The following is a 13,806-nucleotide window of genomic DNA, read 5'->3' as shown; positions in this document are numbered from 1 at the left end:
CCGGATCGTCGGATTATTATTATGTGCTTTGGTTACACACAACTTCTTTTTCATTATTCAAAACAAAACAAAACACAGGAACACCAAAGGCCAAAATGTTTTGGTTAGTCCTTTCCAATTTTTTTTTTTTTTTTTGTAATAGTGTAGATAATTTTTAAACAACAACAACAAAAATGTAGAGTTTTGTGATCTACTTTTTCCTAATATTCTGAATTGTTTCTTAACCAGATCTATGCTTTGACTTGGGGATGTGCTGGTTGGGGGGGCGTCTCATCTAGGTGTTTTTAGTTTTTCTTGCTGTTGTTTAATTTTTAGTATGTGAATGTTTTGTCTGCATGTATAATTAATTCCAAAGATGGGAGGAGGAAGCCCACCACCGACCCAAATCATCAGCCAAATCAATTAAATCAAACAAAGCAAGCTTTTTCCTTCATGTTCACCAGCTGCCTCCCCCTCCCCACAAAGGGGGCTCTTGAGAGGTCAGTCTCAGATGTGAGGAAGACCAGGCTTTTAGAGCTCAGGGGTAGGGGATTTCCAAATGGGGGGGTTGGCAGGAAAAATATGTGGGGTTACAGGAGCAGAACATAAGCATGAACAGGAGGCACAGAGCCATTTGTAGTTAAGGTTGCAGGTGGGCCATACCCAATTATTGAGAAACAGGTCTAATCATAAACTGAGCTTGGTTTGTGTTTACTACGAGATGGCTTTCAAGCCTAAGATGGAGGCAGGCTGGTTCTTCATCCCCTACGCCTTGTCTTATGTGTCCCTGTCAAATCCTAAATAAGATCTTAGCATTCTGTATCTGAGGGGAAGCAAAGTGTGTAATGTATGAAAAGATGCTCATTCATAAAGTATATCTGTTTGATCAGCGTGGCTAGAACAAATACTTTAAGACCATATAATCATGGTATACCAAAAGTTCCTTTTCTTTCCTTTTTTTTTTTTTTTTTTCCTGTTTTTCTTCTTCTTTTGTTGTTGTTGTTGTATTTATTTTTGGTTTTCGAGATAGGGTTTCTCTATGTAACAGCTCTGGTTGTCCTGGACTCACTTTGTAGACCAGGCTGGCCCCAAACTCACAGAGATCCATCTGCCTCTGCCTCCTGAGACCAACAGTTTCTATGGGTAGCCATTTTTGTCCCCTTTGCCTTGGATCTAATACTCCAGCCCTTTGCTGAGGATAAGGGGCGATGTAATCTCCTCTGTAACTACTTCCTGCTGAAAGTAGGGCCCCACTGTCAGGGCCCAGAAAGGCTGAAATATTAGCCAAAGGCCATGAGGGAGTTAAGGCAACAGGGGTTCATCAGAAGCAGCCAGTTAGCTGACCCAGCTGAAGAGACAGGGAGCAATCATACCGATTGAACCGGTTTATTCCGGTTTTCAGCAAGTCCTGGGCTTTCCGGGTTTGAAGGACTGCGTGAGGCGCTGGTGGTGTAGATCATCCTCGGAGCAGTTTGTGGTCTGCAGCTGATTTCTGGATGGTGTCTATCAGCCGATTGGAGCTCTGCCATGGCAGGTACAGAAGGCACAGAAGTTAAAGTTAAAGGTCTTAAGGGAAGCCTTTATATCTGGAGCCTCCCCCCTCAGGGGTAGGCAACAGGCTGGGAAGAGCTGGGGCGCTTGGTAGACAGGAATTCTTTTGTTTGTTTGTTTGTTTGTTTGTCTGTTTGTTTATTTATTTTTGGTTTTTCATGACAGGGTTTCTCTGTGTAGCCTTGGCTGGCCTGGACTTGCTTTGCAGAGCAGGCTGGCTTTGAACTCACAGAGATCCACCTGCCTCTGCCTCCCGAGTGCTGGGATTAAAGGCGTGCGTCACCACCTGGTGCGACAGTTCTTTTCTGGAGTCTATTGGAGCTGTAAGAGGTGGATCCAAGTCTTACAGCTTTGTTTTTTTGTTGCTGCTGTTGTTGTTTTTACTTCCTGAAGCTTATATTACCATTGTTTATAATTTGTCATAACATATTTAGACCTTTTATATCCTCAGAGGTTTATAGTTTAATTTATTTTTAGGCCTTTGTAATTGAAATATACCTTAATTTTATTTATTTGTTTATTTAGGCTTTTCAAGACAGGGTCTCTCTGTGTAGCCTTGGCTGTCCTGGACTCGCTTTTTAACCAAGCTGGCCTGGAACTCCCAGCAATCTGCCTACCTCTGCCTCCTGAGTGCTGAGATTAAAGGCGTGTGCCACCACACCCGGCCAAAATCTTAATTGTTTTAATGGTATTTTTGAGACTGGTGTCAATCTTGAGATTCACCTGAGAAAAATCAACTCCACCATTTTAGGGCCAAATTTAAAGCAAGCTTCATTAAATATTAATACTGGCCAAGAGATGGACTTTGGTCAGGACCACTCCCTGGAATGGCCCTGAGCCATGTGTTGCAAGAATTTATTTTTTTTGTTGTTGTTGTTTTTTGTTTTGTGTGTGTGTGTATGTTGCAAGAATTTATAAAGACAAACCTATAGGCCACCATACTGTCCCATGAGCTTTTGTTATTTTCCAAGAACTGCAACTCCCAGCATTCCAGGAAGTTACCTGGTCCTTGGGAAGGTGGGGCTTACAGGTTAGTTTTGGGAATTACACAGGGATTCTCTGCGTAGCCCTATCTGTTCTGGAACTCACTTTGTAGATCAGGCCAGCCTCAAACTCACAGAGACCCACCTGCCTCTGCCTCCCGAGTGCTGGGATTACAGCCGTGTGCAGCCACCACCAGTCTAACCTTAAACTCCATCGAGTCAGATCTCAGAACTATGTGTTTGCTCTTTGTTGTTGTTGTTTTGTTTTGTTTTGTTTTTTTGCTCTTTGTTTTTTAATTTGTCTATTTCTTTATCTCTGTTGGGAGGAGCACGTGCATGGCATGGTGCACGTGCACAGGTCAGGGGAGGACCACTTGCAGGAGTCAGTTCTTGTCACCCTGGGGTCCAAGGATGGGACTCAGGTCATGAGCCTTGGTGCCAAGTGCCTTTACCCACCTACCCATCTTAAGAGCCCTGTGTGTTTTATTTTAAATGCATGTTTCACTTCTGGACACTTCATTTGTATTGGAGTTTCAAATGGGGCTAGGGCTGGGCTAATAGCTCAGTTGGTAAAGTGCCCGCTGAGCAAGGCTGAAGACCCAAGTTCGATCCTCAGAATGAATACACCAAAGCCATCAGGTCTACACCTCTACACCTCTCACCTCTGAGAGGTGTAGACAGGTGGGTTCCTGGGGCTCGCTGACCTCCCGAGCTACCGTGATCAGCAAGCTTCAGGTCCAGAGAGAGACCTGGTCTCAAAAACTAAGGACTGGGGAAATGGCTCTGTGGTTAAAGTGCTTGCTGTGCCAGTGTGAAATCCCATGTGATATTGGGTAAAGTGGCAGACCCCTGTGATTCCAGTGAGATAGGGGAACCCCTGGAGCAAGCTGCCTTGTTGGGGTTTGGTCTGGTTGCTGCCCCAATGAGCAGACTCGCGTACCCCTAAATGTTTGTAACCTTGCCTAAGATCTTATTCCTGTTTGAACTTATTCCTGTTAAAAAGTCAACACACCCAGGCGGGGCAAATGGGATAGGTGTGACTAAGGTTCCTGGGCTGGTGGGACAGAGAGGTTCTTGGGAAAGGGAGCAGTCAGAGACTGGAAGAGACAGGGGGAATAGAGGAAGAAGAGAAGCAAGGAGGTGCCATGGGTGAGGTGGAGGAGAAGCATGTAGCTGGCATGGATGGAGAATTCGGCCCAGATGAAGAACATTAGCAAGTATTTGGGATTATGGATGGAGGTAGCACGATTATCAAACATTATCAGAAGCAGATGGCATGGGATTGGGGCAGGGAGATATGTAAGGTAGTTTAGGGGATTAATATCTGCCCTGCTCCAGGTGAACCAAGGGTATTTTAAAATGTAGCCGGTGTCTGTGTTTTTATTGATTGATGGCAGGTTAGAAAATACCGCCATAAACCTGGTGTGGTGGCGCACGCCTTTAATCCCAGCACTCGGGAGGCAGAGGCAGGCAGCTTGATGTGAGTTCAAGGCCAACCTGGTCTACAAATTGAGTCCAGGACAGCCAAGGCTACACAGAGAAACCCAGTCTCGAAAAAACCAAAAAAGAAAATATCTCCATAATAATTATAGGGCTAATGAAAATTTATTAGACCCTACCTTTAAATTAACAGCAACACCACCAGGCTAGCCCTTTCTGCAGGCTCTGGGGTTGACCACGAAGTCCTATCATGAATAAAGAAAACAGCAATCAAGGAACCTTGAGCCTCAGCATACACTATTATACATGCAAGCACAGTCATACACACACACACACACACACCTGCCCACATACATGTGACTACACATGCATGTACGCCATGCACACATAAGAAAAAAGAAAGAACCTAGGATTGCCCTCTGGGTTCCACACATACACGTATACATGAGCACCCTCAGACATGAACATAAACAGACACATATGTGCACACGCGCACACAAACACACACACACACACACACACACACGTCTGTCCTTTGCCAGCTTTATCTCTTGGCATCTTGTTGTCATAGCATAGGAGATAACATTGACTGATCCATGTTCCCAATAGATCTGTCCCTTAGATATCTGCAGTCCTTCCCAGACCTTACCCTGGGCATACTTGCTTTTATGTGTAAATCCATCTCTGCCCGTGAGGTCATGGCTCCAGTTGACTTAGAGGCCCTGTTTGGCATTTGCCTTCAGAAAGAACTTGTTGAGCTCCCGCCCAATGCTTCATGTCTGTTCAAAACCCACAGCTTGCAGAGACAGGCAGATCTCTGTGAGCTCAAGGCCAGCTTGGTCTATAAAGTGAGTCCAGGACTGCCAAGGCTGTTACACAGAGAAACCCTGTCTTGAAAAACCAAACCATGGGGCTGGAGAGATGGCTCAGAGGTTAAGAGCACTGCCTACTCTTCCAAAGGTCCTGAGTTCAATTCCCAGCAACCATATGGTGGCTCACAACCATCTACAATGAGATCTAGTACCCTCTTCTGGTGTGCAGGTGCACATGCAAGCAAAACACTATATACTTAATAAATATATATTTAAAAAAGAAAAGAAAAAGAAAAAGCAAACCATACCAAATGAAACAACAAAACCCACAGTTTGAATCCCTCCATACTGTGGTTGCCATGGGAACCAGGCCTCCAGCATCCTGGCCCACTTGGCTACTTCAGACAAACTGGCTCTATGCTCTGCCTTTGCACCCCAGCGCCTCAAGGCCCATGTTTCACCCTCTAGACACAGGAACCCATGCTCACTTTGTTTTTTTTTTTTTTTTTTTTTTTTTTTTTTTTTTGGTTTTTCGAGACAGGGTTTCTCTGTGTAGCCTTGGCCATCCTGGACTCACTTTGTAGACCAGGCTGGCCTCGAACTCACAGCGATCCGCCTGCCTCTGCCTCCCGAGTGCTGGGATTAAAGGCGTGCGCCACCACGCCCGGCTCCCATGCTCACTTTGCCTGTGTGCTGCCACACTGGGTGGCCCAAGCAGCTTTGTTCCTAGTTTTCCCCAGTGGTTTTTTTTCCTTCTCCTGAAAGATCCCCTGCATGGCCTTGCTGGCAGAAGCTTCTTTGGGCTTCCTGTGGCAGGTTGAGCTAAGCCTGTGTCTCCTTCCAGGCTGCTGCTGAGCATATGAGAGCTGGAAGACAGGGTTGGGGGTCTCTGGTGCCTATGCGGATTCTTTCCACAGACTCACCTGTGGACAAGTGTGAGGCGGGTGTTTGCACCTGTGTCTAGATGCCTCCTGTTGACTCTGTTTCTTAGCAATTAAACTTTATTATACAACCCAACTAGCTTATACAAGAAGGAAAAAGGTTAAAGGGACAAAAGAGTGAACCTTCCGGTAGCCGTTCCACGGGACCGGTCCTCAGGTATCTCTCTGGCCCGCGTGCTGGTCCAGCTGCTCCGCTGCTCTCCCCGCGCTCTCTCGCCCAGCTGACTTTGTTATTCTCTCTTCCCCAACTGCCTGAGTCACGTGGGAAGGACCGTCTCCCGGTGAGGGTCCATTAGAAAGACAATAGTCCAGGTGGGGTTCCCAGGTCTGCTTCCTGAATTCCAGACCCAGGATGGCTCCACTCAGTCTGTCACAAGGTATTCATGGGGTGCCCCAAGGGTAAAGCCCGCCAAGATTGCTCCCACCTGTAACAAGGCTTATTCTTTCCCACAGCCTCCAGAAGCCAAAAGAGGGCGTTGGATCACCTGGAACTAGGGTTATGGGGGAAGTAACATGCACATACAGTTACATACAGATGCCCATTACACCGATACACACGCTCATACACACAATTGAAAATACATTTTTTAGCAGGGCGTGGTGGCGCATGCCTTTAATCCCAGCACCCAGGAGGCAGAGGCAGGTGGATCGCTGCGAGTTCCAGGCCAGCCTGGTCTACAAAGTGAGTCCAGGATGGCCAAGGCTACACAGAGAAACCCTGTCTCGGGAAAAAAGAAAATACATTTTTTAAAAGTTAAAGAAGTTGCCATATGACAGTCAACCAAGTAGCACTCAGTGTGTGTTTGTTTTGGGGTTTTTCGAGGGTGTGTATGCTTGAAGGTCTTGCTCTGTAGTTGTGGGATAGCCTCAGACTCTTAATCCTTTACCTCAGCCTCTGCAGTGTTGTGACTGTAGCTGTAGACCAACACACCCAGTTCACCAAGTGTTTGTGTGGGTGTAGAAGACACTTCCAGAAGTGCCTACTATGTGTCGGCCTCTCTCTTTCCAACACAGGGTCTTGCTATGTCTCCCTGGATGTACTGAACTTGTTATGTAGACCAGGCTGATTGCTGACTCACAGAGAGGTACCTACCTCTGCCTCCCAAGTGCTGGGATTACAGGTGTGTGCCACCACATCTAGCCTAGGTGCCAGGTCCCGTACTAAGCCCTTCAAGACATTGTCACCTAAGACATGAACTAAGAAAGTTGAAGCCAAGTTGTGGTGGTGCACATCTTTAATCCCAGCACTCAGGACAGGTGGATCTCTGTGAGTTTGAGGAGGCCAGCCTGGTCTACAGAGCAAGTTCCAGGACAGCCAGGGCCAGCAGGGCGTGGTGGCGCACGCCTTTAATCCCAGCACTCAGGAGGCAGAGGCAGGCGATCACTGTGAGTTTGAGGCCAGCCTGGTCTACAAAGTGAGTCCGGGATGGCCAAAGCTAACACAGAGAGACCCTGTCTTGGAAAAAACAAAAAAGCAAACCAGCACAGCCAGGGATACACAGAGGAACCCTGTCTCAAACACACACACACACACACACACACACACACACACACACACACACACACACACACACACACAGCCTTTGCCCCTGGCTACTGTGTGAAGCCAACCCCTTGCTCTGTCCCATTGCTAGCTATGCTGAGAACCCTCCCACAAACCAGGTGCTGCCAGGGCTTAGGGGAAAGCCAGATGACTGAGAAAAGTGTTATGGACCCTCCCCATGTCTGGGGAGCCACCTCCTGGCTCCTAGGAACAGACTTCGGCTTCCTGGCTTCTGCCTCCGCAGGGGTCCTTAGCTAGCCAGTCAGTCACATCCTGGGCTGAAGGCTAACCCAAAAAGCCAACCCTAAGGTGTTTTCTCAAGTAGTCTGAAGCAACAGTCCTGCAGTGTGGCTTCCTGCCGAGATAACCTCTGCTTCCCCTGGTGCCCCTTCCCACGTGGCCGGAAGACTACAGGCCCTATCTCATTCTGTGCAGGAGCGGGGAGCGTGGGTTGGAATGTGTCTTCTGATAACAGGGCTTGTGAAAGCCTGGGATCGCAGTGGGCTGCCCGTCCCAGGCTCTCAGGGATGTGTGGGGCTGGTTGATAAGGGTTCTCTGCAGGGGCCTTGGAGCTAAAGCCCTGCTATGTAGACCAGAGCTGAGAAAGTGGACCAGACCTGGGTTACAAGCGCAGGGAGTTTAGCATTGTCTGTGTCCTGTGGTATGGGAGGAGGAGGAGCGGGGAAGAAGGCAAGGTCCCTCGAGGGTCCTAGTGTGACACACCAGGAGGCTGTGAGAAGAGGAATGTGCCACCGGTGAGACTCAGGTATGTAGCCACTAAGCCCTTGAACAAATTCTACAGACACCACACAGAATGACCGAGTTTAAACAACACGCGATCTGCTGGGCCTGGTGACACAGACCTGGAATCACAGCGATTGGTCGGCAGAAGCAGGATGGTCGCAAGTTTGACACTACCCTGAGCTATATGGTGAAATCTATCTTTAAAAAAAGTAAATGAGAAAACTGGGCATGGTGGTGCACGCCTTTAATCCTGGCACTCAGAGAGGCAAAGGCAGGAGGATCTCTGAATGTTCGAGGCCAGCCTGGTCTACAAAATGAGCCCAGGACAGCCAGGGCTATGCAGAGAAACCCTGTTGTGGTTGTTTTAAAAGTAGAGCTTAATAAATGCTTATTAGCCCTATAATTATTATAGTGGTATTTTCTAACCCGCTAGCAATCAATGAAGACACAGACGCCTATTGTATTTTAAAATAGCCTTGGTTCACCTGGGGCAGGGCAGATATTAATCTCCTAAACTACCTCCCGTATCTCCCTGCCCCAATCCCATGCCATCTGCTTCTGACAGTTTCCACCAAGCTACCTCCCGTCCATAATCCCAAATACTTGCTAATGTTCTTCATCTGGACCAAATCCTCAATCTACGCCAGCCAGGTGTTTCCTAAAATTCCTGTCTTAAAAAAAAACAAAAAACAAAAAACCCGGACTGGAGAGATGGCTCAGAGTTTAAGAGCCCTAGATGCTCTTCCAGAGGTCCTGAGTTCAAATCCCATATCTATAATGAGATCTGGTGTCCACCTCTGGTGTACAGGCGTACATGCAGGCAGAATACTGTATACATAATAAATAAGTCTTTAAAAAAGAAAAACCAAAACAAGATAGATAAGTAGACAGACAGATAGATCCTGAGCAGCTGGTCTGTTTGGAACTTATGCTCAAAATGGAGCCTCTAGGCAAATAGCCTTCACAGCAGGATGTTGGAATCCTCAAGGCCGGGTGGCCAAGGAGTGAGCCTGTTCTGTTCTTATAAGGCCACATGGAAATCTGTCACAGCCATGCCAGGATGGTAGCAGAGACCTGGGCAGGCTCTTGGAGTCTGGGACAGGAAAGGATGAAGCCGAAGGAGCCACAGGGAGCCTCTCTCTGAGGTACCCCATCCTTGCATCTCCTTTCTCCATGTTGAAGCTGCCCCATGTGGGGTCCTTGCCCTCATCAGCCGCTGCCCACCCAGAGTGACCAGAGTCTCTGGAACCTAGTCCTATGTGCCTTTGATAGCTTAAACTCAGGGACCTTGCTAGAGGTGTGACCGGGGCCCTGTGTGGGCAGGAGATGAAATGAACTGTAGGGGCCCCGGCTTCCTGGACAGAGATGAGCACACAGCAGGCCTTCTACAAAGCAATATTTAGAAGAATGATTCTCCACCACCACCACCACCACCCTGAGACAAGGTTTCTCTGTGTAGCCTTGGCTGTCCTGGACTCACTTTGTAGACCAGGCTGATCTCGAACTCACAACAATCCACCTGCTTCTACTTCCCAAGTGCTGGGATTAAAGGCGTGTGCCACCACCGCCCGGCAGAAGAATGATTCTTGTACCTAAGAACGCTGTCTGAGGACAGCCCTGCGCAGGGCACTGGCCTCCACTTACTACAGAGGTCACAGCCTGAGGTAGACAGTGCAGGTGGGAGGAAGGAGACACTGGAGTCAAGAGTGTCCTTGCTACCCTAGGACTTCTGCATCTTGTGATATTGCAACGCAAGAGCCCCCTGACTCAGCAGGGAGGGTATTAATAGCCCTGGCTGCTTCCCAGGGGACCAGCTCTGCCAGAGCCCAGTCAAAATGGCTTCCAGGCAGGACCTCCCTGTAGTCATAGCTAGTCCCACAACCGCTGGCTGCTTCCTTCTTTCCCTCCCCCAACCCCCTGGTGGCCCAGAGCCCACCCTCTCTAGAAGGGATTCTAGGCCTAGATTTTCCTCCCCACCTCTAAGCAAAGCCACCTGGAAGGGACTTGGGTGGGAGGCCGGGGAAGAGTAAGGGACAACATCTGGTCTGTAAAGTCAGAGCCACCTGCAAGCCCAGCCTCTGGGTGCTGATGTGGCAATCTACAAGGGCTCATTTCATGACACCGAGCTTTTGCCTCTCGCTGTGAAGTGGAGCTCTCACGGAGACTTCCCATTTCCGGTTTTGCTGTGAGGACAAAATGAAACAGTTGTCACAAGAGGCAAAGCCTTGGGAATGACATCTTGTCATCCTGGTTATCACGTCTCTGGGTCCTCCACACACCTTGCTGTCAGCACATTCTAGACGGAGTTTCCGTCATCCTCACGCCCTCTAGTGTTCACAGGTTGTTGTTGCAGCAGGGCCTATGTGCGAGGACTCACTTTTTGTTTGTTTTGTTTTTCGAGACAGGGTCTCTCTGTGTTAGGCTTGACTGTCCTGAACTCACTTTGTAGACTAGGCTGGCCTTGAACTCACAGCGATCCACCTGCCTCTGCCTCCCAAGTGCTGGGATAAAAGGCATGTGCCACCACCACCCAGTGTGACCTTGAATTCTTGACTCTCCTTCTTCTTCCTCCCAAGTGCTAATATGCCCCCTCCTTTTGGAAGCTCCCAAGACCAGATGCACTGGTTTGGGCATCCTTGGGAAGAGTGCTGGCTTCCTGGGTGCTGGGGATGGAAGCCTGTGCTTACTGCATGCTAGGACAGCATTCTTTCACCTGGGTACATATTCTGCCCCGTAAGGCCTCTATTACATATACACAGCATAACAGACTGAACGTGGAGACAGGGGCCCCTCTCCCTTATCCTCCAGAGCTCAAAAGGCCGGACCGAATGATCTGGGTACCCGTGAGCCGAGCCCTGGATTCTGGACTCTCAGTGTTAGACAAACCACAAGGCCTCTGAACTCCAGAGTCGTTATCTGCAAAGAGGCCCAGAGCCCTTGTGAGGAGGTGTTGGTGAGAGGAACAGGAAGAGCCGGGAGGAGGCCACCAGGGAGGCCACAGCTGATAAGGGACAGCAGAGGAGGGCCCTGGAGGATCTCAGAGGCCATAGAGCTCACACAGGTCAAGGCTGTCCGGGCTGGAGCTGAGCCAGGAGTGGGAGATGATGAGACATCCAGGGCTAAGTGTCCTGATTACTGCGGCAGGATGAAGGACAATGGCCCCAGGCCTGTGTGGCCACCCACACTGGCCAGTGTCCCCGACCCCCATCCAGGGATAGCCCAGACCCCTTGCCTTCTGTGGCCTGGAGCTAACTTCTGGTTTCTCATCTGCAACAGGAGGAAGCTGGCCTACTTACAACTGTCTGTCTGAAATCTGACTCCTTTAGCCAGAGCTAGCCCCCCAGTCTGTTTGTGATGCACAGGGACTTCCAGCTAGCCCAGGCTGGCCCAGGCTTGGAGAGCCTAAAGGATTCTCATGCATCTGTCCTGACCTCAGCCAGGGTCTGAGGAACAGATATGATGAGCTGAGTTTTGCCCCAAGGACATGATGTTAGGCCTGCGCATGAAAACTTACCCCACTCACAGTCTGGCTCTCTTTGCTTACAGACTCTTAGCAGTTGACTTGTGCACCCCCTAAAGTAGATGTACTGGGGTCCTAACCCCAGGTCCCCAGATGTGACCTTATTTTGTCTTTACAGCAGTAATAAAGCTACAGCAAGGCCACCAGTTGGCCCTAGCTTACTAAGATCACTCTCTTTATTAAATAAAATAAAATAAAATAAAATAGGGGCTGGGGAGGTGGATTAGAGGTTAAGAGCACTGACTGCTCTTCCAGAGGTCCTGAGTTCAATTCCCAGCAACCACATGGTGGCTCACAACCATCTATAACGTGATCTGATGCCCCTTTCTGTCATGCAGGCATACATGCAGACAGAGCACTGTGTACATAATAAATAAATCTTTAAAAAAATAAAGCAGGGGGCCAGTAGGATAGCTCAGCAGGTAAGTGCATTTGTCACCAAGCTGCCAACTTGAATTCACTCCCCAATACCGACATGGTGGAAAGAGAGAACCAGCTCCTGCCAGTTATTCTCCAGCCTGCACACAAGTGTCACAGCATGAACACGTCCACACACAAATAAATAAATAAGTGGTTTTTTTGTTTTGGTTTTGGTTTTTCTTTGTGTATCCTTGGCTGCCCTGGACTCGCTCTGTAGGCCAGGCTGGCCTCGAACTCACAGAGATCCACCTGCCTCTGCCTCTAGAGTGCTGGGATTATAGGCGTGCACTACAGCGCCTTGCTTTCAAATAAATAAATACATGTTAAAGGAAAAACAGGAGTCAGTTCTGGGGTTTAGCTCCAGTGGTTAAACAAAACAAAACAAAACAACTCACACTAGACCCAGGGTTTGAACCCCAGTCCCGGAAAAACGACCGAGTGAGGTCAGGGCTGGGGTCACAGCTCAGTGGGCAAAGTGCTTACTGTGCAAGTATGAGAAGCTGAGTTCAAACCCTTGGCACCCCTGTAAAAGCCAGGAGCAACAATGTGTGTCTGTGGTCCCGCTCTGGTGGGGACACAAACAAGGAGAAGCCTTGGGGCGTGCTGGCCACACAGTCAAGCTGACAGGATGAATTCCAAGTTCACGGAGAGACCTTGCCTCAAAAAATAAGGTGGAAAAAAATGGAGACAACTGAAAGCACATATGGGGGTGGGGGGCTGGGTGTGTAGGGGGATGGAGGGTGGGGCAATAGGGGATGGCGGAGTGAGGGGGCAGGGCTCGGAGCCGACCTACAGAGAGAAAAGGGCATGAAGGCACAGAAAGAAGGTGGTCTGTAAAGACGGAAAACACCAGGGATGCATTCACAAGCCAAGGAATGAGAGGCATAGGTTGCCAGGAGGGAGGAGGCCTAGACAGCCCTTGCCTGCGTCTTCAGAGGGAGCAAGGCCCTGATCACACCTCAGCCTTGGGCTTCTTTTGTTTTCTTTTCTTTTGTTTTTGGAGACAGGGTTTCTCTGTGTAGCCTTGACTGTCCTGGAGTCGCTTTGTAGACCAGGCTGGCCTTGAACTCACAGTGATCCGCCTGCCTCTGCCTCCTGAGTCCTCGGATTAAAGGCGTGCGCCACCACGGCCCGGCTCCCATCATGTTTTTTGAGGCAGGATCTCTCACTGAATCGGAAAACCCTCAGCTGGCTTATGGTAGCCAGTAAACTCCAGAGATTGGCTTGTCTCTTCCCCACCATGAGAGGATGCAGATACCCACAGCAGCACCCAGATACCAGGCAAGTGTTTGGGGATACCAACCCAGGTCTTTGTTATTGTGTGGCAAGCAGTTTGCCAGCTGAGTCATCTCACTGCCTCTCTTTTCTCAGTCTCGCCAGAGTCTCACCAGGTAGCCCTGGCTAGCCTTGAACTTGCTACGTATATCAGGCTGGCCCCAGACTCACAGAGATCCTCCTGCCTTTAGAGCCTCACCACACCCCAGGGTCTTTTGTTGTGAAATGTTCTTGCTCTGTATCCCAGGCTGACCTTAAATGCGCAGTCCTTTTGCCTGTTCCTCCCGTGTCTGGACTGGACTCAGCTCAACTACAATTTCCTGAACTCATCTCTGTACTCAGGCAGGCGCTGTGCTCCTGTGAAGAAATGGAGGACAGGGTAGCAAACCTTCCTTCCAGATCTGTAGAGCCACAGATGGCTGTAACTGAAACAAATATAGATCTTGTGGCACCCCCTGCTGGCCAGACTCAGATATAGCATAGCAATTCGCTCCCCAAAGCCCAAGAAAGATGTTTGCTGGAGATGTATCGAAGGCCGATGGGGGCGCTGCAGGACGTGGGGTCACAGTCCAGGCCTGATGTCTGGAGAGGCAGCAGA

The sequence above is a fragment of the Acomys russatus genome, chromosome 24, assembly GCF_903995435.1.
Source record: "Acomys russatus chromosome 24, mAcoRus1.1, whole genome shotgun sequence".
NCBI lineage: Eukaryota > Metazoa > Chordata > Mammalia > Rodentia > Muridae > Acomys > Acomys russatus.
This window is presented reverse-complemented; position numbering follows the sequence as displayed.